The 27,772-nt window shown below is 48.7% G+C and overlaps 1 long non-coding RNA gene across 2 annotated transcripts in view; it reads right to left on the bottom strand.

Annotated features, from left to right (window-relative positions):
• LOC148685930 (uncharacterized) overlaps window positions 1–27,772 on the bottom strand; it is a 128,812-nt gene that overhangs the window by 61,924 nt on the left and 39,116 nt on the right. The gene's annotated exons all lie outside the window — the stretch shown is intronic.

The following is a 27,772-nucleotide window of genomic DNA, read 5'->3' as shown; positions in this document are numbered from 1 at the left end:
TCACCTCGGAGAAGGGAGCTTGAGGAGGCTTTTAGGGCTTGTGGATTTCATAAGTAGCGGCGGGGAAACTGTGGAGGAACCGCTTCGCCCCTTTAGTGTAGCGCCAGCCTCGCTACCTTTTTTTTTTTACCCGGCAAAAAGTGCCGCCGTGTCATTCCTTAGCAAGCGGCTTTAGCACCGGGCAGCCCCAATCCTAGCAGAGATAAAGATGCTGCCGCCGTGTGCGTGCTTACCTGGGAGCAATCCCCATTCTACACAGCGGGACTGAGTTCCGAATAAACCTATCTAGCGGCTGGGGGAGGGTGTCTTTCTTCAGCGAGCGCGAGCGCATCCTGGCTTCTTAGTCAATGTCCTCTTTATTCCTAACGAGGCGGGGCGGGGGAGGTTCGGGACTCTCTCTGGGGAGACCGCAGCAGAAGGCGGGACGGCCGGAGCGTTGGCTGCGGCCCCAGGAGCACATCGCAGCTCGGGATCTCAGCCAAGGCTGAGCCCGGCTGCAACCACCCTGCCGGTGCTTGTCGTTGCTGCTGCTGCTGCAGCCTTCCGCTCCTCCTTCCTTACCTTCCCTTCCCCCCCCCCGCGCCACCCCTCCCCCCCAATCTGTGCAGACGCCTCCGCTTCGAGCCCCCCTCGCATTGCAGGGGATGATGGATCGTGCCTGGCGGGGGTGATTTGGTGTTGATCGCACATTATCACTGGCAGGTTGGACTGGTTGCTGATGGACGGCTTCTACCAGCGGCGCCTGCCCGTGCACACCCAAGGAGGGAGGGAGGGAGGGAGGGAGGGAGGGAGGGAGGGAGCGGCTCGCTCGCTAATCTGCCCTTAGCTTTCTCCTTCCTGCCTGCTTTCCTTCCCTCCCCAGCCAGCCAGCCAGCGCGCGGAGGGCATAGCACTGAGCATCTGTCAGAACATCTCGACAGGTGACACTTGCCTTCCGCCCACCAGCAGCCCCCCCACGCGGGAAGCCCCCTGGCAGCTCCCGCGAAGGCGCCGCCAGAGGCTCCCATCGCGATGCGCCCCACAAGGGGGGAAAGGCTTTAAAAGCGCCGTGGGGCGAAGAGAGGCTTTCATCGCGCTTAATCCGTCCGCTGCCCGCCGCGTGCTCCGCAGCTCCGAAAGGGAACACGCGGGATGTTGACTCAGCTCAAATTGGGGAGTCTTCGTGGGGGAGCGGGGAGGAGAAAGGGCTTCACACGTACATCACACGATCTTGGCCCTGGCCTGAAGCCCGCACGCTGCCCGGCTGCCTGACTCGCCTCCTGCAGCGCTGGGTTTCGTAACGCCGAAGCACGAACGCCTTGGCTAACCTTGGCTTCCCACAGCTGCGGCCCGGGAGCAGGCGCAGTTGAGGGCCTCACCCACGCGGCAGGGCCCTAGCCACTGGAAAGGGAAGCCCGTGCCGCTTTTCCGAGGCCGCCTTTCCCCAAACCGGTTCGTCCAGGTCTCCTGCCTGGAAGGAAGCCTGTCTGTCAGGCCTGCTGGCATCGCTGGAATGGGGCAACACGCTCGCCGACCTACAGCCCACAAACCGCAACCACCTCACGGGTTTTGGAGCCGCCCCACTAAACAATGGGACCAGCTTGGAATACTCCCCCCCCCAACAAAAAAAGGTTGTGGATGATTGAAGCCTGGCACTCAAGGGCTTAGCGCGTTTAAATGACACATTTCTAATTACAAGGGCGTAGCAAAAGAGCAAAAAATAGAAATCCTCTGGCACATAAGCAAACAAACAAAGCAAGCCCCCAAAGGAAGGGAATGTTTACTGCCACCTGAGCTTTTATGGGCAAGGTCCGTCTCTCTCTCTCTCTCTCCCCCCCCCCCCCGTGCCTTGTCCATGCCCCTCACGAGGACGCCGAGAGTCTTGATAGGAAACTCTGGGCAGGCCGTAGCGCCTTGTGCTTCGGCCGGACCTCAAACACCATGCTCAGGCAGCCTACGAAAGCCGTTTACCGTAGTTAAGTGGAGACAGACAAAGAGGGGTTCTTGTGCCAGCGGCCGGTGGCCTTAGGCAATCCCCTCCCCATCGTCCTCAGGCCTTTTTGTGCAGTTTGGGGGTGATCACAACAGTGACCTGTCTTGCAGGGTTGTTGTAAGGGTTGTCACACGGTGGGGGACCTACGGCCCTCCAGACCTTGATGGGACTCCGGCTCACATCAGTCCCAATCAATGGTCAGGGGTGCTGGGAGTTGTAGCTCAGCAGCACCCGAAGGGTGGGGGGTTCCTTGTCCTTGAGGCACGAGAACCGCTCTGAACCCTCTAAGGCGCATGGTATGCGCTAAGTGTGAGCATTTCGGCCACCAGCGGGACTCGCTTCTCCAACTTCGCGCGGAACTCAGAAAGGCTCACTTTCTTGGAGTCTGTTTCTGGTCCGGACCTGGTGCTATTGGAACACAGTCCTATCAAAAATAAGCGGCGCTGAACTTGCAAGTACACATTTCCTGGACTTCAAGTGTGTGTGTGTGTGTGTGTGTGTGTGTGAGAGAGAGAGAGAGAGAGAGAGAGAGAGAGAGAGACATCGACCCTACTGCGCAAGCGCTATTCATTTCCATGGGAGTTCGCCCTGCAAAGCCCCCTGAAATGAATGGCGGCGGCAAGAGTCGTGCCTGGTGGATCGTTCCCTGAGCCATTGAGTAAGGTTAGTGGTCGCTGGAGACGCAGGGAGGGAGGGCTGTCAGAAGCAGCCGGAGCCCACCCGGGCAGATTAACCCTTGGGCTGCTGGGTACCGTCGGCCCATTCACCCGCTGCCTTTCTTCCGCTGCTTTCGAGAGAAGTCCGGCTAGGCTTGAGTTGCGGGCTGATGCAAAGGAAGGGGCTTGAGGAGCTGGGGAGGGGGAAAGATATCTCTTCGAGATCTCTGCTGGCTCTAGAGAGGGATGGCTGGTCCCAGCTTTCTGGGGTTAACTCCTCCCCGCAGGTTCAGCTCGCGGAGGATTGTTTTCTGTTTGGAAATCGGAGAAGCGGGGAGGCTATTGACAGGGAAGCGAGCGCTCGCTTTCCCTCTGGAGAGCTCAACAGCTGCTCTCGGGCGGGCAGCGCCTTGAAATCTATTTAAAGAGAGGGAAAGGGGAGGAGAACAAAGCGGGGATGGATGGAAAGAAGGCGGGAGGGAGGGAGGGAGGGAGGGAGGGCGAGGAGGGAGGGAAGGAGGAAGGGAGGGAGAGAGAGAAGGAGGGAGGGAGGGGAGGAGGACAAGCCGGAGCCTCTGAGGGGGAGAGCGAGAGAGCTAGGAGACAACGGCGGAGCAGCCGCTTTGCAGCCGGCCTCAAGATCTCACATCTGTACACTCTCCGATCGATGGCAAGGAGGGATAATATTTGTCAGCTGCAGACCTCCCCCACCTTTTCCATCTAACCCAAGAAGGAAGGGAGACGGAGGAGGCCGTCTATCTAAGAGGCATTTCCTCTCGGTTCCAATCCAAAAACAAAACAAGAATTAGCCCGTGATAAAAGAGGAGAGAAGAACCCCGCAAGCGAGTAAAATCCGAGCACTGGACTGTAAAATGGTCACCTCCTGCCTGGTCCCATGATGTAGCTAAATGCAAAACCTTGGATTTAATCAGTATTGTCTGCCTTTTTTTAGATCGTCAACACTTGTAAATCCTATTGAGTTCAATGGAGAAGAACGTCCAAGCAAGGGGGGCTAAAGATCATAGTAAGAATTGGGCTTTTACATAGCATATCCTTGACTTGGATCTCTTTCTGTAGGACTTATTTCCAAGTAAGAGTGCTCAGTCTCAACACATCCCAATCCTAAACACAGTATTTGGGAGTTAGTTCTGTGAGAACATTGAGCTTCTCCAAATACACGTTTAAGTGTGAAAGGCAAATCAGAACATGTCTGTTATTTCGACCTAAATGATGTGAGGATCGCAAATCTTAGTATGCACAATACTATATAAATTGATTAACGGTATAATAGACCCCCTGCAAAACAACAACAACAACAACAACAACAACAACAACAACAACAACAACATTCAAAACCCTTTTGGAGAGGAGCCTTAATCTGGGGCTGTCAAATGAGACGTGTAGTCTGATCTTGACAAGGCCTGCAACCTTTCCCTTGCGGCCCAGGGCTTTCCCATTTATTCATTTTTTTCCAAGAGGGCACTAAATGCCTATTTTATGTTCTTACGGAGGAAATCTTTGCCAATGTCGGCTCTTTTGCAGAGGGTTTCTAACTGTGGGTTTGTCCTAGAATCATAGAGTTGGAAGAGACCACAAGGGCCATCCAGTCCAACCCCCTGCCAAGCAGGAAACACCATCAAAGCATGGTCCTGAGTGTGGAGGTCCTGAGTGTGGAGGCTTCACGGTGGTTTCAATAGGGCTAAGAAAAGCGGTGCCCTCCTAATTTAGGACACACACACACACGCACACACACAATGCCCTACCCGCCTCGCTTGATTTCCTTGGACCGAAGCCGAACCGGCTGGATGCTGCGTCCAGAGACACAAACGAGGCGAGGAGATGCGTCTGATTCCAACGGGAATCTAAGTGTGGTTCCCTACTCTACATACGACGGGGCACCAGTAAAAGTCTCTCCAGTTTCCCAGGGATCTCGGCTTCACTGGGCTGTGCGGGTCGGAGCTGTCTTCCTCCTCACCCCCCACCCCACCCTTGGCCTCCCAGCGAACGGTTCGCGCACACATGGTCTGCATTTTGCACAGAGGGAGCAGCGTGTTTCCTTTCGCTGCGCAACGATCTGCCGGAGGAAGGGAAGGAAGGAGGCTGCAGATCAGAAGCGGCCGAGGCCGAACTGCAGCCTCGGGGGCGTGGCGCACATGCAGAGCATCTCGACCGCGAGCAGAGGCCGTGGTCTCCCCTCCTCGAGCGTGGCCTTCCCCGGAGGCGCGGCGCGCCAATGGGCCTCGACGTGGCTGCCCCCCCCCCCGAGTTAATCGGCGCTGGATCCTGTCTTCAAGCGGCCCTTTGTGCGTCGGCTCCTCCGAAGGAGAGGGTGGGAGGAGGCCGGAGGGGAGGCTCTTAGTGCTTCCCCACCGCCTGCGCTGGGGGAGGGGAAAGCTCGCCCCGGGTCTTGTTTGCCAAAAGAGAGATTTCCTGGCGTGGTGGAAGGAGGGGGGGGGTGCGGAGTTCTCCAGGGCCTGTGAATGCCTTCCACAAATCCCGCAGGACCCGGACCCGCAGCAAAGGCTGACATGCCGCTTCCCACAACCTCCAAATAAAAGTCTAACTTATTTGGAATTTACTTTGACATAAAAGAGCCCATACCTGAAGCACTACGATTTGGAAGTCAATCCTACTGAAATGAACCCGACTCTTATTTTCAAGTCATTGCGCCAGAAACTCAGTTTCAGGACAGAATATGAATTTAAGGTGTTTAGGTGCTGCTGTATAAACAGATTTCCTGACAGTGTCCATATATAGTCGTAGGCACCGCCTGTATCTTTCCCCATTTAATCCGGATTTACCCTGTCCAAGAAAAAAGCCTAGTGAGGTCACATCCAGCACATGGCTTTCCCCAAAGGAAACTGATTTATCTCTCACACCATTATACTTCCCAGCACCCTTAAACTACAATTCCCAGGGGTCTTTGTGGGAAAACCAGGGTGCTTTAAATGTCCTTTGAATGTATGACATGGATGAGACTGGAGTTAAAATAACAGGAGAAGTGGCTGGTGTGGGTGGCAGTGGTGCCATGCTTATATACCAAGAGGGTGTAGGGCAGGGCAAAATCAAGGCTGTGACTACACAAGAGATCTGGCACAGCCAACCTGGCACTCCCCCTGGTGCGCTCACATAGTCATGGACTCACTACTGCTCAGCTCTGCTCCATCCCTGTAGGCAGCAGCAACACCCATTCAGGAGGCTGGCAGGACATTGCCATGCCACACTGACCATTCCTGTGGGAATATAGGAAGCTACCAGACCATTGTTCCATGTACTGTCTGCACTGGCTGGCAGTGGCTCTCTAGGGTTCCAGGCAGGAGACGTTCCCAGCCCTACCTGGAAATGCCAAGGATTGAACCTGGGACCTTCGATTTGCAAAGCAAATGCTCCACCACTCTGCTGCCCCCCTTCCCCTCTTGTTAAGGACCTATTTGCTATATCTGATTGGCCTGTTCACAACATCAAGCCCTCATCTGAAATCACCTTTTCCTCCATAGGGCCCCTGGAGCAAGATGCCATTGCTTCACATCAGAAACACATTTTATTTTATTTTTAATGAATTTCTGAGGAAATGAGTGTAGCGATCTAAGCCCACAACAGAGAGTATAAAAGAGAAAAAGATTGATGCAGATCCACCAACAAATTGCATAGAACACTTAATCTGAAAACTAATGAAGGTAGCAAATCTAAGGCCTATGGAAGTCAAGGAGACTTGAGGTCTAGTTCACAAAGTAGCAGGTGAGGTTAGGTGATTACACTCTTCCTATAGTCTGTATTACTGCAGCGGGGGAATCCCCTCACTAAATGGTCATCAGTATCAAAAACTCCTGGACACAGAAAAGTAGACATTAGATAAATGAGTTGTAGCCTAACTATCATCATAAACTAGTTTTATTTCTACAGATTTGGGGTGGGGGAGAGTCATTCAGCCATGAGATCTTTCACATGCAGGCTGAAGTGCTACAGACCAGGAACCTCATATGCTCTTTGTGGGAATTCTTCCTTACAACAGCAATGCTGTTGCCATATTTTGAAGAGCAACCCTGAACCCTACAAGGTTCAGAGGGTAAGACTGTGACTGGAAGCATGTGTGCTGCTCCACCCCCAAACTGCTAATTCAGTCTCCACTCAGAACCTAGTCACAATTCCTTTAGAGCAGTGGTTTTCAACCAGTATGCCATGGCAATCTGGGGTGCCTTGAATGATGGTCAGGCATGCCACGGGCAACACTGGCCTCTGCCTCTCCTCCCTCCCTCTTCTGATGCCCTCTTGCATCTCTTGCATGGCTGTTTGTTGCAGCAGCCCTGGCTGCAAGCTCTGCAGGCAAATTGTGCCTCTAGGGCTGGCCAGGGGGTGCTGGTTGCCAGGAGTTGATGCAGCCTCAGAGTAAGCAAGCAAATGGGTGAGGGAGCCCAGCCAGCCAGCCCATCAGCCCTTGCTGTTGAGAATGGACAGACAAGTCCCAGGCCCCTTTGGGACAGTGTGAGGAGACACCTCTCTTTGGGCAGGGAGGGCAGCTCAGAGACCAGAGGACTCCCAAGGAGAGGGGAGAGGATAGGAGGCTGAGGGAACGCTGCACAAGAGAGGGTGTTTGAAAAAGGTTGAGAGGCTGCCAGCTCTGCAGGCAAGGGGTAATGTAACGGGGCTCCTGAGTCCCACAAGGGTGCCACAGAAAGAACATACAGTAGTTGGTTAAGGGAGCCATGGACTCAAAAAGGTTGAAAACCTCTACTTTAGAGGATCTCTTTAGTGATGTCCATGAAAATAGCAGCATTTGCTTGAAACCACAGCTGGGGTGAAACACTCCAGGCAGGCTTAACTGGAAAGGGCTTAAAACCAGGCATGGGCAAACTTGGCCCTCCAGCTGATTTGGGACTACAATTCCCATAATCCCTGACCACTGGTCCTGTTAGCTAGGGGTGGTGGGAGTTGTACCGTAGTCCCAAAACAGCTGGAGGGCCATGTATGCTCATGCCTGGCTTAAAACAAAAACAAAACTCAGAAGCACATTCCAAATAAACACAGTCAGTGTTGCAACCTGAGCAAGAGAGGAAGAGGAATAAATCGAGTGATTTGGTGAGAAAAGGTTAAAACAAATATTGCAAGAAAGTAGAGAGTTAAAGTTAGGAATGTCAGTTGGCTCAATAATTTGATATGCCTTTTCATCAAGTAATTAATTAAAAGGTAATATATTTTCATAATATGAAAACCTCAGGATAAGTACCTCTTTTGAGATACTGAAATAGATACATAAATAAGTTTTGGTGATGAAGAGGATAAGAATAAAAAGCATTCAGATACTACAAGTGCAAGTGTTTGACGTGTTTGACTTCATATGACGTTAGAAAGTCCCTGATACAGAGCTGGGAGGGCAGGAAGACAGTACACAAGTGGTCTTCCTCCTCCTTTCCCCCTGTGTGTAGATCATATATTCTGAGCACAGGATATCCTGGGTCCACACCCTCCTGTGTGCCTTTATTTGTTCTGGGAGCTGGTGCTGCTATAGTACCGGTAGATGACAGTCCCAGCTTCATTTATGCTGCATCTCCTTAACTAAAGCTTTCAGGGTCTCTTTGCCTGCATTCTCCCAACCCCTCCTTGCATTCCCGACTGGCCTTTTGCTGCAGGCAGGAAGCCTGTTATTTTGTGACTGCTGATTAGGCAGAGAGGCGAGCAGCCTCCCCCCCCCCGCACGCCATCCCTGTCCCCCTCTCTGCTCCTAGAGCTACGCTTCGAAGAAGAAGCCCCCTTGCACCAGCCGTTTTTCCCCTCTTGGCTCTTTAAAATAGAGAGGTTGTTGTATTCTCCCACACAGAAGCGTCACGAACAATGCTTACATTCAGCCCATACAGCTCCCTTCTGTGGGACCCTGGCAAGAGAAGAGCCATTCTTTAGAGTGCATGACAAAGAAACTGCAGCCCAACGGGGCTAAGGGAAGGCTTTGCAGAATCAGAGGCCGAGTTCTTCAAGCCACTGTCTCGGAAATAGGCCTCGCTGTGCAGACAATGGGCTCTGCCGGGGGAAAGAGGGCTCTTGAAATCACTTAAACCAGCCTGTCTGATGGGAATGTGTCTAACAGTGCGAGCGACGCTGACGACCACCGTTACAGCCCTACATGAAGCACATCCCTTTGGAGTGGCTGCGGTGATTGAGCCCTTGAAGCTCCGTGGGCCTTATTCCCAAGGAAGGTCTGGAGTGGCCACGGGAGTGCCTAGTTCAAAATCTGGTTGTCGCCCATGTCATTGTGCAGTTAGTAAATAAGACTTGGGAGAAGTGGCCCCAAGTCACTTGTAGATCGTTAACATCACTTGGTTTAGTGGTTTGTTGATGGCAACGTCAGCCACTTGGGGCTTACCAGGGATCACTCAGGCAGGAAGAAAGGAAGAGCAGAAGTGGGTTGAGACATTTTTCATAGCTGTTAAAGGCACGTACACAGGCCACTTACTTCAGACTAGTTGAATCTGTTGCTATAACACCATTCAGGTTAACTGAACTACGAATTTGGACAGATTCAACTACAACTAATCCAGAATGCGGCAGCTAGACTGGTGACTGGGAGCGGCCACCGAGACCACATAACACCGGTCTTGAAAGATCTACATTGGCTCCCAGTACGTTTCCGAGCACAATTCAAAGTGTTGGTGCTGACCTTTAAAGCCCTAAACGGCCTCGGTCCAGTATACCTGAAGGAGCGTCTCCACCCCCATCGTTCAGCCCGGACACTGAGGTCCAGCACCGAGGGCCTTCTGGTGGTTCCCTCATTGCGAGAAGCCAAGTTACAGGGAACCGGGCAGAGGGCCTTCTCGGTAGTGGCACCCGCCCTGTGGAGCGCCCTCCCATCAGATGTCAAAGAGAAAAACAGCTACCAGATTTTTAGAAGACATCTGGAGGCAGCCCTGTTTAGGGAGGCTTTTAATGTTTAATAAATTATTGTATTTTATTTTTCTGTTGGAAGTCACCAAGAGTGGCTGGGGAAACCCAGCCAGATGGGCGGGGTATAAATAATTTATTATTATTATTATTATTATTATTATTATTATTATTATTATTATTAGAGGATAAGGCTATCCATAGCTACTAGCTATGATGGCTGTGCTCCAGCCTTCCTGTCAGGCAGTAATGCTTTTGAATACCAGTTGCTGGAAACCACAGGAAGAGAGAGTGCTTTTGTGTTCTTGTCTTGTTCCCACAGGCACTAGGAGAACAGGATGCTGAGCTAGATGGACCATTGGCCTGATCCAGCAGGCTCTTATTATGTTATTAAATACTGAACAAACACAATATATGACTGGGTCCTCAACAAATAGCCGCCTTCTTTCAGCAGACTTTATTAACTTTTTACTGAATGTTAACTCACAATTTAAAACTCAAAGGGATATAAATGCAAAAAGAAACAGCTGCGCATCAGTCACATGAGGTGGAGCGTGTTCCTGTTGGTAGTGGGACTGTACATTCCAAAACCATCAGGAAATTTCTCTTTGGGCCAATCTTTTCTAGGTATTTCAGGAAACTTTCCACTGAGCTTTAGGTCTCCTGTACCAAATCAGTTTGCAACCAGCTATTTCATTTGGCTAGCTGGTCTGCTGTCCAGTATGGGCTGGGTGGGAGAAGAGAGCCTTGTATTTCCTAAGCAGCTGGCTTAGTTAGGAGTTTAAGTATCTTCATCTCAAAAGCAAGGAGCCCATCCATGGTCTCAAGTTGGGGAGGTCACCTAAGCCATCTCTGTGCTCCATGTTCTTCGACCAAGGACTCAGGGCCAAGGAACTGAGGGTCCCAGGGCAGGTCAAAGGTCTGGGCCTTTGGCTCTCTCCACTGAGGCAAAGGTCTGAAGACTTAACTCTTGTGCCACTGAATTGCAGCGGCAGTAGTGCATTCCCTGGGGATGGCTTAATAAATAGATCAAATAAATGGAAATGTCTGCAGGCTAGCAAGGAAGCCAAGTTGCCTCTCCTCCACTCCTTGCCAATATACAGTACTTTCTTTTTTAAGACTCTTCACTGGCTTGTGGACTTCTGGCCAAATTTACAAGCCGACTGACTCTTTCTGCACTGCCTGGCCCCTCCAGCAAATGTACTTCATATGTCACTATAAGGGTGTTGTGTTTATAGTTCCAGCTAACCAGTCTGGGACTACCAAGCTTGGTTTCCTGCTTCCGGTCATCAATGATGTTTATAGGCAAACCGCTGGAGGTGGATTACTTACTCCTTATCTCCTTTTAACAACCAGAGGGATTAAAACGGTCATTTCCTTCCCCCACCCTCCGCCCCACGGAAAGCCTACGAGTAAAGTGGAGATTCTCATCTGGGTTTACTAACTACGATTGAGCAACGGGTGTGTGTGAACGCGAGGAAGTGCCGTTGTAGATTAGCGCGAAGCATGTAACTTAATTGGGTTTAAAACCTCACTTGACTACAGTACTACGGTAAGTATTCACCTAAAGCTGGGTGTGCATGCGTGTGTGTGCGGGCAGGGCAGGGCAGGGCAGGGCAGTGCAAGGCAGGATGCACTCTTTGGCCGTCCTGTTTCAGCAAAACAGGGTGTTTAAAAGGTAGCTAATCCGCATGAAGTGGCCTTGAGCATGCGCCCCAAATTGCACGGGCGAGCAGAGCGCACGAAAGATTTCCAGCCGAAGAGGCAGCAGCTGTTAAAATTGTTGGGAGAAAAAGCCTTTCGCCAGGCAGAGGTTGTTCTGTTTTGCTCTCCGCCTAAACAGAACCATGCACCGTTGAAGAAGCAATGCCTTCCTCCCCAGCGAGCGAGCGAGCCAGCCAGCTTTGCATCCCTCCCGCCCCTCCCCCCTTCTTAACCGGCTGGATTTGACCTTGGCGGCCTTGGTTGAGGCTGTTGTTTAGCTGAGGCTGCCGCTCAGGGAATATTTCACAGGGTGAGTCTCTCTCCCCCGCCCCACCACTCCGCCGCCGTTTCCTTTCAGCAACTGGTTTGCTCTATTTGTATTGTTTTTACCTTTCGCAAGGAAAAACATATCCCAGGATCTACTTCCATCCTTGTTGCTGACATACGCTTCCTCTTCTTATCTGAAAGACCACCAAACTGAATCAACCCTATTGTAGCAGGGGAACCGAAGAGGACGGTTTTGTTTGTTTGTTTGTGGACTCGGCTCCGTTTATTTCACCCCCCCCTTCCTCCTGCTGATCCCTGGCCACCTTTTCTCGCAAGGAAACCCCACCGGCCATACGAAAACCGTGCTTTGCATCGACTTAGACATGCAAGCGTGCTCCACCGAGCCGGGTCGTCCATCGGGCTTAAAGACGGAAGGCGACAGCGCTGTGTGGCAGGAAATCATTTGATAGGCCAGGGCAGGGGAAACAGCAACAGCTACGAGGCAGTTAAAAAACAAAACCACGGGAAAAGCCCCGAACAAAATACAACCTCACGTTCTAAATCCAAGAGGCATCAGAAAGAGACCTTTGTGAAACAATAGATTGGGGGAAGGTGTGTGTGTGTGTGTGTCCATGACGTGAGCCCTCTCTGCAATAACAGCAGATCGATCCTTGCTTTTTCACAAATGCACCCACGGACAGCATGTTCGATGGTTTTTATATACACAGGCCTCCGTAAAGCCGAGAATGTAAATAGTTGCCTACACGCTGAAATGTTAATGTAAAAGCAGAGCGCCGTATGTTTGGCAGCCTTTGGCTGCGGAGCCAAGAAAACAGACCGCAAAACTCGGGAGCGCGAGCGGATTTGCAGCAAAAGTTGACTCGCTACCAATCGCGATGCAAATGGGGCGTTTGAGCAAGGAGAGGGGAGGATTTATTTGTTTACACGTCCATACAGGCGCATACATCCGTGCACGCTGGGGCGCCCGACTGCACCGGGAAGACCACGGCGAATGGGTAGATTTCCTGCAGCCCAGTGATCTAAGGTGAATGGCTGCGCACGGGAAGGGGAACGAGGCTCCGGGGGTTCTGGCCCCCGATCCTCACGGGTGGCAGCTGCCGAGTTGCTGCAGAATTCCCCTCTCGCTTCGCCTTGCCTGCTTGGTCTGCGTGGCGCCTGCGCACTGAGCTCCCGAGGAACGCCTGCTCAGGAAGCGTGCCCGGAGCCTTCCCCGCCGCCGGAGCGGCCTCTCCGGCCTCTTGCTCCAGCAAAGGCATAATGCCACATTAATATGAAACGGCTTGCTACACAGAAAGGCGTCGCTAATTAGGAAATTGATGGGAAGGGGGGCAGGGCGACGGGCTTTGTGAGCTGCCTATCGGAAAAGCGGAACAGACCGGCCCCTTGTCCCGACGCTTCCCCAGCCCTGGAAACTTCTCCAGGCATCTTGGAGTAGCGGCTATCCGGATGTGCGGAAGAGAGAGACCAGCTGGCCAGTGTGGGTAGCCACGCTCTGCAGTTTGCCAGCCAGACCCTCGATGAGTGGAAGGATTTCAAGCACTTTAGGGAATGTTGCGCTTAGATGAAATCCGAGGCCTACTACACTCTCCAGTGGCAAACCAGGAGTGGTCTTCTCAGAAGTTGCTGGACTACAACTCCCATTGACTACTGACCATGCTGGCTGGGGTGGATGGGAGTTGGAGTCCATTCCATTAACATCTGGAGGGCCACAGGCCTGGGCCCTGCAGAATCCAGATAGGACTTAAGCCTTAAGACAGGCATGTCAAACCTGCAGCCCTCCAGATGTTTTGAACTACAATTCCCATCTTCCCCAACCACTGGTCCTGCTAGCTAGGGATCATGGGAGTTGTAGGCCAAAACATCTGGAGGGCCGCAGGTTTGACATGCCTGCCTTAAGAGATCGAATGCTCCTGACATTTTAGGGTGAGCGGAGAGTTCCCAGCACACAGCAAAGGAGCATGTAAAGGGAAATGGCTAGGTGAGAACCCAGATCTCTGACTCGGTTATCTATGTGGAGTGGACTCTGCAGGGGAGTATCAATGGTGGCTGATGCCCATGGGTAGGGTGGAAGGCAAGGAGGCCATCCGTAGGTGGAGCCAGAGCCAATAATTCCCAAAAGCATGCATGGATGGGGCCAACTATTTCTTGGCTTGCCCCCATCATCTTTCTGAGATCTACAAGGGTAAAACTGAGATTGAGGAGGAGGAAGCTGACAGCCAGAGTCATCCCCTGGGCTACCGTGTTTCTCCAAAAATAAGACACCGTCTTATATTTATTTTTCCTCAAAAAAACACACGGTGGCTTATTTTCAGGGGATGTCTTTATTATTATTAAGTATGGTACAGTTTAACCTACAAGGTTAAACTGCCTATCACTATGGCTTATTTTTGGGGTATGGCTTATTTTCAGAGAAACATGGTAGTTATACACTAGAAGGCTGGCAGGTAGGAACTGGCTGAGAGCAGACTGAAGTTGGTGGGCACTGCCCCCTTCATCATAACTGGCCAAGCCAGCCTCCACTTAGTAATCTTGTTGCATGATACCTGCTTTGAGCAGGGGTTGAGCTAGATGACCTACTGTTATTTTATGTGAGCCACCCCCCGACCTCAAGAGATGCAGCTCCAACACAGGTTCAGCACCTCAATGAGAACTGGGCCTAAGCCATTCCTCTTTAATAGGGTTCTGAGACCCTCTGCTCACTTTGATGTCATGTAGACACCTTTGCTGAGTTTGCATGTCGCTTCTTAGACCTCTTCAGATTCTTTGAAGCCCTCATTTTCTTTTCTAGAATTGACTCCTCCCTACAACCTCAACTTGAGAAACAAATACCGTATAGAAAAAACATTGGCATTTGAGAGATGATTTATTATGCAGTCCTCAAACTGTTGGACCAACTGTGCTCACACTTTTGCTGACTTAATTGCACTGATTTCTGCAACTGTGGACTGGTCTAAGTAAAAATATATCACATTTATATGTTTGCAGATCTGTCTAAAATGAATGTCTACATTATGAATATATTTTGTTTTAATTATCTAGACCTCCATGTCAATGAGAATACATTTAGACAGACAGTTCACTAACTACTTAGGATGCATGTGGGTTAGAAGGAAACTTTGAAACACTTCAGAACTAAACTTCAGGCAGCAATATGACCTTTCATAGATCCTTTACTCTGTCTTCATCATTATGAAACAATGGTGTTGCCAGTGAGCATCTAAGAACTCCAGTTGTGTATACTGGCAGCTGCCAGAATGCCTTTGGCTAAACTCTTGAGAAGGAAAGAACAAGAACAACAAAAGCAACTGGCTTAAAAATGTTTAGAAAATGATGACCTATCAAAAAAAAAATCTTAAATACAATATCCATCTTTATTAAATGTCCAGTTGTCAGTGGTTCACAGTGTGTCTAGTGAGATCACCTTTCCACAAAGTATATTTAAATTTCTTTTCTGTAAAAGTTATATTTTTATTGATGTATGCAAAAATCAATAAATGTTATTTTTAAAAAAATAAATATGATCCTGCATCTGTTATAATCTGAAAAAGGTACTCTGCAGCTGTCTGCTTTATTGGCATTAGTGTTTTCCATTTTCCAAGTTGTTTTATTCCTGCAGAATGTTTTATTGTGAAACTCAATAGATTCCTACCACATACAAGCCAAGTCCCTAAATGAGTACCAATGAACTTTTGTGGCTGGGCAGACATTTCCATAACTGTAACAACTACAAGGGGGAATTGTAATCTAATTTGAAGCTAACTTGTCCTAAATCTAGCATGGGATATGGGCCTCTACTAATGCTGATCTGGTGCCACTGAACTTCAGAGATGCTGCTCTGCTGATGTGTAAAATAAGGGTTTGCATCCCCTACATCAGGGGTGGAAAGCCCTTTTCTGTTGAAGACCACATTGGCTTGGGGGCAATCTGTTGAAGGCCACTTGCTGGAGGTGGGTGAGGCTGCAGCCAGTGGTGGGCAGGGTCAAAGTCAGAACCAAAGTGGAAGAGGCACCCACCTCTCTCTGTCCCACCCTCTCTTTTCCTTCCATTTCCCCTTCCTGAAATTAGTTGGCACTTGCTACATGTAGGGGGTCCAACTGAAATGGGTAAAATCCATAAACCAGTGTTGTTGAAATTATCAAAGCACAAGGGTTTAACAATGCACTTAATTTGGGAGAAATTAAACAATGCACTTAATTTGGGAGGGAGAAAGGTTGTTTTCTGCTGCTCCAGAGAAGCGGACATGGAGCAATGGATTCAAACTACAAGAAAGAAGATTCCACATAAACATTAGAAAGAACTTCCTGACAGTAAGAACTGTTCGGCAGTGGAATTTGCTACCAAGGAGTGTGGTGGAGTCTCCTTCTTTGGAGGTCTTTAAGCAGAGGCTTGACAGCCATATGTCAAGAATGCTTTGATGGTGTTTCCTGCTCGGCAGGGGGTTGGACTGGATGGCCCTTGTGGTCTCTTCCAACTCTATGATTCTATGATTTCAAAGGTCTTAAAAACAAGCTGAACTTTCTCTGAACTGTGGCTTGTTCAGTGGAAGTAAGTTCCATTCATTTATTTCTAAATGAATGTGTTTATGATGGGACACCACCAGATTGTAAAGAAACTACTTACTTCAAAGCAGTTCTGTAGATTTAAAAATTCAAGAGTACTCTTGATTATGGATTGCAGACACAGCTATGCTTCCCCTGCTGCAATATTCTATTGCAGATGTCCAGAGAGGAGACAGATGCCCAGAAGGATATACATGGACACGGCAAAGATGGGAGAGAAGACAGGTTTTGAATACATGAGTAGTAGAATATTGTCATTTGAATGACAAAAGAAAGTACAGGAAATATGAGACCCTGGTAGCTCAAGAAGGCCTTGTGCAATTGCAAAGGGGGATATGGCTTCAAATAGTCATGCAGGGTATCAAATGAGATGAGGAGCCAAATTCTTTACCCATAATATTGCACAAAAAATGACAAGGTTGCCTGAATTTTAAGCCATACCAGCCAGCCAGCCAACCATAATTACTGCTAGATGTTCCTGTTAGCATCACTGAGAAAAAACAGTAGGCATTACATACCCCCCCCCGGAAGAAAAAACATGACTCTTTATAGAATAGAGATGCATAAGTCTGATTAAAGGAACCAACATCTGGTGTCTATGCCAGCACTAAATTCCATTTTTCAGCCATTTTATTCATCTGTCTATATCACCACAATGGCCATGTGAGGTAGGTTAGGCTATCCAAGAAAGGAAGTGTGCAAAAACAGTGATACTGTGTTAAGTGAACATGGATAGAGTATTTTTTTTTGTATTTTCTTTATTTTTGTATTTTCTCCTAGTGGTGGTGGCAGCTTGGGAAAGGGCATTCTCTGTGGCAGCCCCTAAATTGTGGAACTCCCTTTCCACAGAGGTACATCTGTCACCTTCAACATGCAGCTTTCGGCAAATGCTGAAGATGCAGGGGTTTGTTTGTTTTTTTACCATGGCTTCTGACATTTGATATGTATGTTTTTCAGACCCACCTTCTTTTTGTAAGTTGCTTAAAAAAACATAAGTTGTTTAAGTTATTGTAACTTGTCCTGAGAGCTTTGGGTAAAGGACAGGTAATAAATGGTAATGATATCTAATTATTATTATTATTATTATTATTGTCATCAAGGTTGGCAAAAGAAACTGTTTTCAGCTGGCTGCATTGTTAAATGGCATGTGCTGAGGTGTTGTAATTTTGTTGTTGTAAAACTTACGACATTATAAACATGTTAGTGTTTAGGATACCACAATACTTTTTTGCAGTACCTTATTTCACACATTCAATTTGGGGGAAGGGGTTCCTATTTTTGGAACTGTACCACCTTAATCCAGCCATGCCTACAAAGGACACGGAATGAAACCCTGGAAAGCTGTTGCCAGGGAGTGTAGAACAATTCAGTACGTATAAGGAAGCTTCCTACAAATAACATCTTATTTATTTATTTGGTCAAGTCAGTCTGCTGTCCTTCATCCGAAGATCTCAGGGCAGTTCACAGCATAAAGATACAAGATAAAAACACAAAATACATAATAAAAATAGGAACAAAACAAACCAGCAACTCCCCCATCCAACAAACATGTTTAAAAGAATATAGGATCTTAATCAGCAAAAGGCAAGGTTGAAGAAGAATGTTTTTGCCTGGTGCCTAAAGGTGTATAATGAAGGAAGAAAAAGGCCCATTCTAGTGCTGCTACTCTCTGCACCTCTCATGGAGGAGACACACAAAGAAGGGCCTCAGATGATCATTGCAGGCCGGGTCTGGGTTGGTTCATACGGGGAGAGGTGGTCCTTGAGGTTTTGTGATCCTGAGCTGTCTTAAGGTTTTATGGGTCAGAACCAGCACTTTTAATTGGACCCAGAAGCAAATTGGCAGCCAGTGCAGTCAGGTCAGGATTGGTGTAATATGCTTAAACTGTCTTGCCCTGGTGAGTAACTTGATTAGCTGGCAAATTCTGCACCAGCTGAAGTTTCCGAACCGTCTTCATATAACACATTGCAGTGATCTAACCTAGAGGTTACCAGAGCATATACAATAGCAGTTGGGCTGTCCCTGGCCAGATAGGGGCACAGGTGGGCCACCAGCCAAAGCTGATAGAAGGCACACTCAGAATAATTATACTACACCAGGCATCCCCAAACTCGGCCCTCCAGATGTTTTGGGACTACAACTTGTGGGATGGAACACTGGGGCAGACAAGTCACAACAGTTCATAGAGTGTCCACTAACAGGAACTCACCTGGGGAACACCTGACTAAGTTCATGTTCCCCCAGATATGCAGATGAGATGGATTAGCTGGGACAAAAGCCCCTAGCCAGCAGCCATTCTCTCTCTTAGCCTTTTCTCCTCCGATGGGAACACATCTCCAGAGAATCTACAGTTAGGATGGTTCTCCCTCTTGGCCTGCTGCCAAGAGTGAGACCAGATGGAGCCTCACTTTACTAAGTAGTCTCCACATGTATATACTTGTAACTTTTCTAAGCAAGCCTGCCTTTCTGAGATTATGCTGTTAACTCAGGATGAAACTGTAAGTAAACTCTATTTTATTTTATAAACACTGTGTTGTGTATTTCTTTTAAGAGGGACAAAGGGGACTTTGCCAGGAAGTATAATATTTAAGTATAAAGTATAATATTATTGTACAGGTTTTAGCAAACCTGAACGCACTCGCTTTGCTGCGCACAAAAGGAGAATGTCACTCTGCTGATATTGGAAGCTTGCTAACACAAGCTTGGATAGGATCTATCTAATAATATATCCTAATCCACATCCCTAACATTCCCACACAACTCCCATCATCCCTAGCTAACAGGACCAGTGGTCAGGGGTGATGGGAGTTGTAGTCCCAAAACATTTGGAGGGCTGAGTTTGGGGATGCCTGTACTACACAGCTTTTGTTTATTGTATCTTTCAGACTGTAGGAGAGAGATACAGGTTTGTGGTAGGGGTTGATCCTTGACACCTGGGTCAAAACTCTAGCCTTCAGCCTACACCCATCAAAGCTCTCCAGCCAGCTGAAACACCAAACCATCCAGCACCTCTTTCAGCGCTCTTTTTCTATCTCACATGCCCTTTCTCTGTTTTCTCTCCCTGGTCTTTTCACCATCTATTCCTGTAGCTCCCAGCTCCCTATCACTAAATCCCTTCCCATGTGCCTTTTCATGCTCTACAACATCCTCCCACCTAATCATCCCAGACAATTAGCCCTGCCATCTTTCCTTTCTGATTCCAGGCCACAACCATGTCATATCCCGGCAGTAAATGCTGGCAATTTGCAAGCTCCACAAGGCCACTCTGCTCTTCTTCACTTGACACAGTCCTTGACACTTGGGATGCATAGCGGGAAATGAGGGAGGATGATGGAAGAAGCATTTGCCCAGCCCATGCAGAAGCAGCCTTGGTGAATCAGCTCAGTCCTTTTTATTGACTCATATCAGTTTTGAACAAACTATGTTCTGAGGGAAATTCACAGGATACTATAACATTGGGTGCAGCAATCTCCCACCAAATTTACTTATTTAATAAAATATATTTATTTTCTGTCCCTCACTGAAGTCCTGATGCATATTTCCCCCCACTGATGACAATGCAGCCTCACCAGGAAGAAATAGCATGAATTAAAACTGACCCATAGGCAGCTAATCTCACGGTCGTAGGTTCAAGTCCCACATCGGGCAAAAGATTCCTGCATTGCAGGGGGTTAGACTTGATGATCCTGGTGGTCCCTTCCTACTCCACAATGCTAAGATCTCATGTGTCAACTGGAAGCCAATATGATCCAATAAATGTGCTTAGGATAAGGAAGCAGTCCAACAGATGGTATATTCCAGTGCAGGCAAGTTGCTTGACAATCAAGGCTTCTAAAACCAGTGGACTCCATTGGTGTCTTAGAGAAGCTAACAATCTCATCCACAACTAAGAAAGAACTCCAACAGCCACAATTCTAAACACATGGAAGGCAACAAGATTCACAAGAACAAGAGGTTCAAGCTCTAACTGTGTGATTTACTTTGCAGGTACAATATATGCTAGAATTCGTTTCCTTATTTATTTGACCAAGTATATTTACACTGTCCTTCATTTTTTTAAAAAAATCCCAGGGAGGTTTGCAGTACATAACAATAAAAATAGAACATTAAAAGCCAACACATATAGTAAAAGCAGTAACAACTACAGAAGACGGACAAATCTCAGTAGTACTGGTATCAATGACCAGCAAAGGTCCGAGTGAACAAATAGGTAGGTTTTTAGAAGCAGGACTGGGATTGGCCCTGGGATAAATAGCAGCCTGGGTGTGGAGTGCCTTCAGTGTCCAACCGCCGCCGCCCCCCCCCCCCCGCAGCCATGGTCAGCTTTACAAGGCCACCCAGAGGGTTTATGGGGCCCAGTACTGGTGTGATGTTGGGATCCCTGCTGCTGCCCCCTGCAAGGACCCATGCATCTGTGCACAAATCTGGGAGCCTACAAGCTGCAAATTCTCACCTGCAGATCTTCCTTGCCCTGGGATTAAGCAGAATGACAGGTGTGCTTCATTTTTTTTTATTTATTATTACATGGGAATAAGGGAATAGGGATTAGGTTATACTTCTCCTGCCTAAGTACCTCCTCCAAATTCCAATCCCCTTATGGCAGAGATTTTTTCTGCTTCCTGGGGCTCAGTTTCACATGTCTTCTGGTTGTGGGCTGCTGTTTGCCTTCTCCACTACTCACTCACTGAGGAAGGATTATTCCCTTAAGGCCTGGCCTCACAACACTCCTACAGCTTTCCTGTGGCAACTGCCACAGAAAATTACTCTCTAGTAGCACCTTGCCTTGAAATCTTAGGTGCATTCACTTACCATTGACGGCCAATGTTATGCACAGGACCTGAAGCAGGGGGCCCTGCCCCGTAGCTTTCTGCAAGCATGGGGCAATTGCCCCATCCTCTGAGCAGTCCTGTGGCTTTGTAGTGCTACCAGGTTGTATGGCTTGTGCAGAATTGCAAAACATATCAGTGTAGCAGGCCTACTTCCAGGCTTTTCCCCAACAACGTTTGTGAAAGGGCCCAGACTCAACTTCCTATTTGCTGTTCTGCTTTCAATGCATTCTTGCTCCAGTTCTAGAAGCCAGGGCTGACCCAAGGCATTTTGCCCATGCCCTGATGTCAATGTCACCCACCTCACAGATCTAGGTTCTCACCCAGTCCCCTCCCTGCCCCCACACTGCTGCCACCCCATCAACACAACTGTACCTTCACCTGTGGCTGCCCCCATGACACAGCGGCAGTGGTGACAATGCAGTGGATGTAGGGTCAAGGACAATGATGCCATGTCGGTGCAGGAAGCCCCAGTAGGGCTGGCAGCGATGCAACAGCAGGGGTTGGATCCCCTGCCTGAAATGTCTTCACCTGACTTCATGCATGGCCTGCCGCTGCTAGGATCCCAATGAAGTCTCTGCCATGCAGTATGGTGGCTCTCAAATATTGAATCTCATGGGTTTTTAGGGCAAATTATTCACTTTGTTCAGCACACACAAAGTGGGGGCTGCTATAAGTTCCCTGCTAGCTCTAAACATTCCCTCCTCGGCTACAAGAAGCAGGCCCTCTTTTGGAGTACTATAACAAGCCTTAAAGCAACAATATATCATATACTACAGCCTCCTATGCTGTACTTTCTTCTTCAGTCTTCTTCCTTTTTTGTTATTCAACTTTGAACATTACCATTGCCCCAAAATATAGAACTGTAGCAACCATGTGGCCAAGCCAGCCTTGTTTTACTGTTAATTTTGTTTGTTTTGTAGCCGCTCCTATCTTTTGGTAAGCTTTATTTGTTTTAGAATATCTGTTTTGATATCTGTAAAAATAATGAAGAAATACTATAAACCAAAAAGATATCCAGCTGACCTCTTACAGCTTATGGCTTGATTTTATTGTCACTTATATAGTGCTTATAGCATTTATAGTATTTGAAGTGCTAAGTGCTTGGTAACCTTGCCTCAAAGTAATGCTGTGTTCCACGTCTTTTTGCCTAGCACAAATAACATCAAAGCGGAAATTGAAAAAGAAAAACACTTTAAAGCTAATTGAAGGAAGATCATTTTTGTAGTCAGCACCCAAACAACTTTGAGAAAAAGGCCACTTGCATTTTGCCACCCTGGCTCCAAAAGCTCAAAGGAGTTGGCCCCTGCTTTATTTCAGGGGGCGGGGAAGGTTCCACAAGCTAGGTGCCCTAATAGAAAAGGTGTTTTGGGGAGCCATTGCTCCTCTCCTGAAACACCCACTTAACATGAGGCCCATTAAAAACCTTGAGCCACATTGAGCTGAACTGAAGCACTTAGCATGAGAGTTTAAACATTTTGTTTGAAAATGCTAGAGTCTTCTTGCAGAACTGCCTGCATAGAATCAGGACATTTCCTTTGATTTCAGTGGAACTTCATTCCAATTCTGGATTAGCAGTCTCTGCTGGATTTGCCTTCTCTGGAGCAACATGCAGGGATCGGGGCCTATTTGATTCTCTCTTCGTTGGGACATGGAACAGGACTTAACCAAAAGGAAGCACGGGCGAAATGTTTCCCCGCTCAGGCCAAGAGCCCTTTCGACAAAAATCAAAAGCTCTAACGAGGAAACACGCAGCTAGTTCTATGCTTTATTCCGAAGAAGACCATCTCTTGGTTCCCCCGCCTTCCATATTGCCCGCCCCTGTCTCCCCCTGCAGTTCCTGTGCCCTTTCTGGCTGCCTGCCTCTCTCTCGTGAAACTGACTAAGCTTGGCGCTGCCAGGCTTTGCATGTTCGTCAGTTTCACTTGGTGGCCACCAGCACAGGCGGTGCGGCAGGGAAACACAAAGCGGGGAAGGGAGGAGGGAGGGAGAAAGAGAGAGGCAGGGAGCGAGCGAGAGGAAACAACAGCCGGGGGGGAGGGGGAGGAGGAGGAGAGGAGGAGGAGGAGGAAGAAGAAGAAGATGAAGGGAAGGGAAGGGAGGGGAGGGGAGGGGAGGGGAGGGAGGGGGAATCATCTGGCATCGCTGAGCAAAGGGGAAGGGCTGGCTGCGAGCCGAGAGGTTTATCACCTCGCCCTTGGTTGCGCTGGAAAGGAGGCTGAGAAAAGTTGAGCCTTCCTGCCCGCCCTTCTCCTTCCCCTAAGCCTCGAGACCGGAGCGAAGGCAGCCTCCTCCAGCTAGCCGCACGTCGGCGGCAACTCTCCGCCACGAAACGACTGGCTGATCCCCCCTCTGCTGAGAATAGCGTTTAACCGTTCATGCATCATGTGTGTCAAATAAATGCCTGATTGAGGCCCTCAGCGGAGGAATTAGCCTGCCTTGCGCTGCAAATGCACAAGAGGAAGGAAAGTGCTGAGGCATCCTTGCCTCGCCGTTTAGCCACGTTCACGCCAGGCTTTCTGATTGCTCCGGTGCTGTCGCGGATTTTCTTTGTGCAGACGCATTTTTTCTCTCCCCCCCCACCTCCCCCGCAGAGGAGGGTGGGAGAGGAGAAAGAGAGAGAAAGGGAGGGAGGCAGCTGGGTCACAGGAGCGTCAAACGAGGCTGAGAGACAAGCTCCGACGGAGCGCTCAGTTTAATTAAACCAAACAGCATTCCCGAACGCTGCTCTCGGAGTCGGAACATTCAGCGCTCAACCAGCCCCCAGGTTTTTGTTTGTTTGTTTTACCTCCCCATCCTAACCATTTGGATGAAAGGTCCCGTTGATCTGAATGAGAGCGGTTTCCGACTGCATCTGTTTCGGGTTTGGATGCAATCCTTGGCCAAATGCCCCTGGCTGGACCCTATAGGTTTCAGACTCATGACGCAGGCAATCCCTCGCGTTTTAGGTTACGTCTGGTTCAGGTCACGGAGAAGTCGCTGGGACGCGAAGCAGCTTTAATTCTGGACAGGGTTGTGGGTCTCTAGCCGATGGGCAGAAACCGATAAAAAGGAACAAAATAAAAAAAAATCCTTCCAGCAGCACCTTAGAAACCAACTAAGTTTGTCATTGGTATGAGCTTTCGTGTGCATGCACACTTCTTCAGATACCTTCTTCAGAAGTGTGCATGCACACGAAAGTTCATACCAATGATAAATTTAGTTGGTCTCTAAGGTGCTGCTGGAAGGAATTTTTTTTATTTTGTTTCGACTACAGCAGACCTACCTACCTGTAACGAGAAAAAGGAAGAAAGAGGTGGACGTGGACGCTTCCTTCCCCCACCTCGACCTGAGCGGTTCCCGAGGGGAACCAGCTCGTAGTCTAGCTGGAGATATTTTAGATAAGCCTGAGGACCAGACTCGCTGGGGCTCCTCCTTTGCTTTCTAGGCCACCGCTATCTGATGCAACAGACTTCAGGCCTCCCTCCATCTTTGATGCCCCAATAAAGGTCAATGAGGGTGGAACCATGAGTTGAAAGAGGCGTTTCTGTAGCCCCAAGCCCCAACAACAGGGACACAGGAAATGGCCTTATACCGAGTGAGACCATTGGCCCGCCTACATTGTGTACAGTGTACACACTGTATACCTTTACAGTCGAAGCATATCCTTTCCCTCAAAGGGCACTGAAGTTTTTTAAAGGTTGGTGGGAATCGTAAAGGGGTACATAGCAGTGCCCAGAATTCCTTGAGGAAAAGGATGTATTGGGGTGTGCTGCAAAGGAACAGAGTTTGCGCATCCTCAGGATTGTCATCCACCCTCATTGACAGAGCCGCCCCGCGCCACACACCCCGGATTTCAGGCAGGGGTTGTTGTTGTTTAGTCGTTTAGTCGTGTCCGACTCTTCGTGACCCCATGGACCATAGCACGCCAGGCACTCCTGTCTTGCACTGCCTCCCGCAGTTTGGTCAAACTCATGTTCGTAGTTTCGCGAACACTGTCCAACCATCTTGTCCTCTGTCGTCCCCTTCTCCTAGTGCCCTCAATCTTTCCCAACATCAGGGTCTTTTCCAAGGATTCTTCTCTTCTCATGAGGTGGCCAAAGTATTGGAGCCTCAGCTTCACGATCTGTCCTTCCAGGGAGCACTCAGGGCTGATTTCCTTAAGAATGGATAGGTTTGATCTTCTAGCAGTCCATGGGACTCTCAAGAGTCTCCTCCAGCACCATAATTCAAAAGCGTCAATTCTTCGACGATCAGCCTTCTTTATGGTCCAGCTCTCACTTCCATACATCGCTACTGGGAAAACCATAGCTTTAACTATACGGACCTTTGTCGGCAAAGTGATGTCTCTGCTTTTTAAGATGCTGTCTAGGTTTGTCATTGCTTTTCTCCCAAGAAGCAGGCGTCTTTTAATTTCGTGACTGCTGTCACCATCTGCAGTGATCAAGGAGCCCAAGAAAGTAAAATCTCTCACTGCCTCCATTTCTTCCCCTTCTATTTGCCAAGAGGTGATGGGACCAGTGGCCATGATCTTGGTTTTTTTGATGTTGAGCTTCAGACCATATTTTGCGCTCTCCTCTTTCACCCTCATTAAAAGGTTCTTTAATTCCTCCTCGCTTTCTGCCATCAAGGTTGTGTCATCTGCATATCTGAGGTTGTTGATATTTCTTCCGGCAATCTTAATTCCGGCTTGGGATTCATCTAGTCCAGCCTTTCGCATGATGAATTCTGCATATAAGTTAAATAAGCAGGGAGACAATATACAACCTTGTCGTACTCCTTTCCCAATTTTGAACCAATCAGTTGTTCCATATCCAGTTCTAACTGTAGCTTCTTGTCCCACATAGAGATTTCTCAGGAGACAGATGAGGTGATCAGGCACTCCCATTTCTTTAAGAACTTGCCATAGTTTGCTGTGGTCGACACAGTCAAAGGCTTTTGCATAGTCAATGAAGCAGAAGTAGACGTTTTTCTGGAACTCTCTAGCTTTCTCCATAATCCAGCGCATGTTTGCTATTTGGTCTCTGGTTCCTCTGCCCTTTCGAAATCCAGCTTGCACTTCTGGGAGTTCTCGGTCCACATACTGCCTAAGCCTGCCTTGTAGAATTTTAAGCATAACCTTGCTAGCGTGTGAAATGAGCGCAATTGTGCGGTAGTTAGAGCATTCTTTGGCACTGCCCTTCTTTGGAATTGGGATGTAGACTGATCTTTTCCAATCCTCTGGCCATTGCTGAGTTTTCCAAACTTGCTGGCATATTGGGTGTAGCACCTTAACAGCATCATCTTTTAAAATTTTAAATAGTTCAGCTGGAATATCATCACTTCCACTGGCCTTGTTATTAGCAATGCTTTCTAAGGCCCATTTGACTTCACTCTCCAAGATGTCTGGCTCAAGGTCAGCAACCACACTACCTGGGGTGTATGAGACCTCCATATTCAGGCAGGGGATAGAACCTAAAACCTTCTGCATGCACACGAGATGCTCCACCATTGAATTAGGGGCGGCGCTTCTCCTAACAATAACAATAGCAGTGATTATAACGATACCAGTTCACAGATCTTTGAGATGCCGAACACTAAAATTAATGCAAGCGGATGGAGCCCAAAGCCAGAGCTCCTCACCTAGCGAGGTAATTAAGCAAGAAACCTTCCGGCAATGACTGCGCTGTTATCCTCTTTCATCTCTTACGCGAACCCACACATTTTGAGTGGGAGTAATTTATGTCAGCGGGGCATATTTTCAAGCAATGCGTTTAGAATTGGGGTTTGGGGGTCTTTATACAGATTGATTCCCGCTACACCCCCCCTAAACACACGCTTAGCATCCTTTCCTTGTCCCTGTCCCCTGTGATAAAGGGATGGATTTTCATTTTTGCTTCCCTTCCTATAGTGTTTAGTAGGAGTTGGGACTTGGCGCGTCTCTGCATGGATGAACACAAGGAAGCTCACTCTGGTGTGGACCTCCTTCAATCACACATCTTTGTGATTTGATGGACAAGTGAAAGGCTCAGGAATAGAAGGAAGCGATGGAAATTGGAAGGAAGCAGAGTTTGGCCAAACATTAGTAGAACCGATCAACCAATGGTGTCTGCCTGCCTGCCTGACCCCGGAGGTGGTGGTTTCTCTCCTTTGCTGGAGAGGCTGGAAAGGACAACGCAATCGCAAGATTTCTGTATTGAGCAGTGTGTGTGGAAATGGCTGAGCTCCAGTGTCCCTTAGGGAAGGGCTGCAGCTTAGTGGCTGAGCATCAGTTTTGCATGCAGAAGGTCTCAGGTCCAATCCGTGGCATCTCCAGGCAGAGCAGGAAAAGACTCTTTGTCTGAAACCCTGGAGAGCAGCTACTGTACAGTCCGGAAGTTGACAATACTAAGCTAGATGGACCAATGGTCAGAGCAGGGCAGCTTCCTATGAAAGGGCCTTTCAGAATCTCTCCTCCTCCACTGCCTTTGGCACCCCGGGTTTAACTGGCGCTCGGGTTCCTCTGAATAGTGCCCTGAGCTTCCTTCCCCATCTTTTCTTTCTTTCAATGCCAGAGTACAGTCAGGGAATTTGAGACGAATTAGATCAACCCAACAGAGCTCCCAGGTCAGAGCGGTGGCAGGCTCCCATTTCTTTGCTTAAGTGCCTTCAGGGGCCAAGGCCCTCTCCTCTGTTTTGGTTCGTTACCTGTAAACAGCAGGTGAGCCCCCTCCCTTACGGCTACTCCGGCTTCGAGGAGCAACTCCTGGCCAGCGCACCGAAGGCCTTTCCTTCCCTGGGAGAATTTCCAGTGACAAAATTCACCCGGCTGCAAAATACATCTATTTGATTGTACAAGCATTTTAAGAGGAGAGAGGAGAAAATAAGATAGCGCCAAACTATTTCAAAGTGAACTTAGAAGACAAGATGGAGACATTTGGGGTGCGTGTGCTGGACCAG

Source organism: Zootoca vivipara, chromosome 4, assembly GCF_965207765.1.
Source record: "Zootoca vivipara chromosome 4, rZooViv2.hap1.1, whole genome shotgun sequence".
NCBI lineage: Eukaryota > Metazoa > Chordata > Lepidosauria > Squamata > Lacertidae > Zootoca > Zootoca vivipara.
Note: the sequence above shows the minus strand (reverse complement) of the source record. Positions and strands in the feature narration are given on the sequence as shown.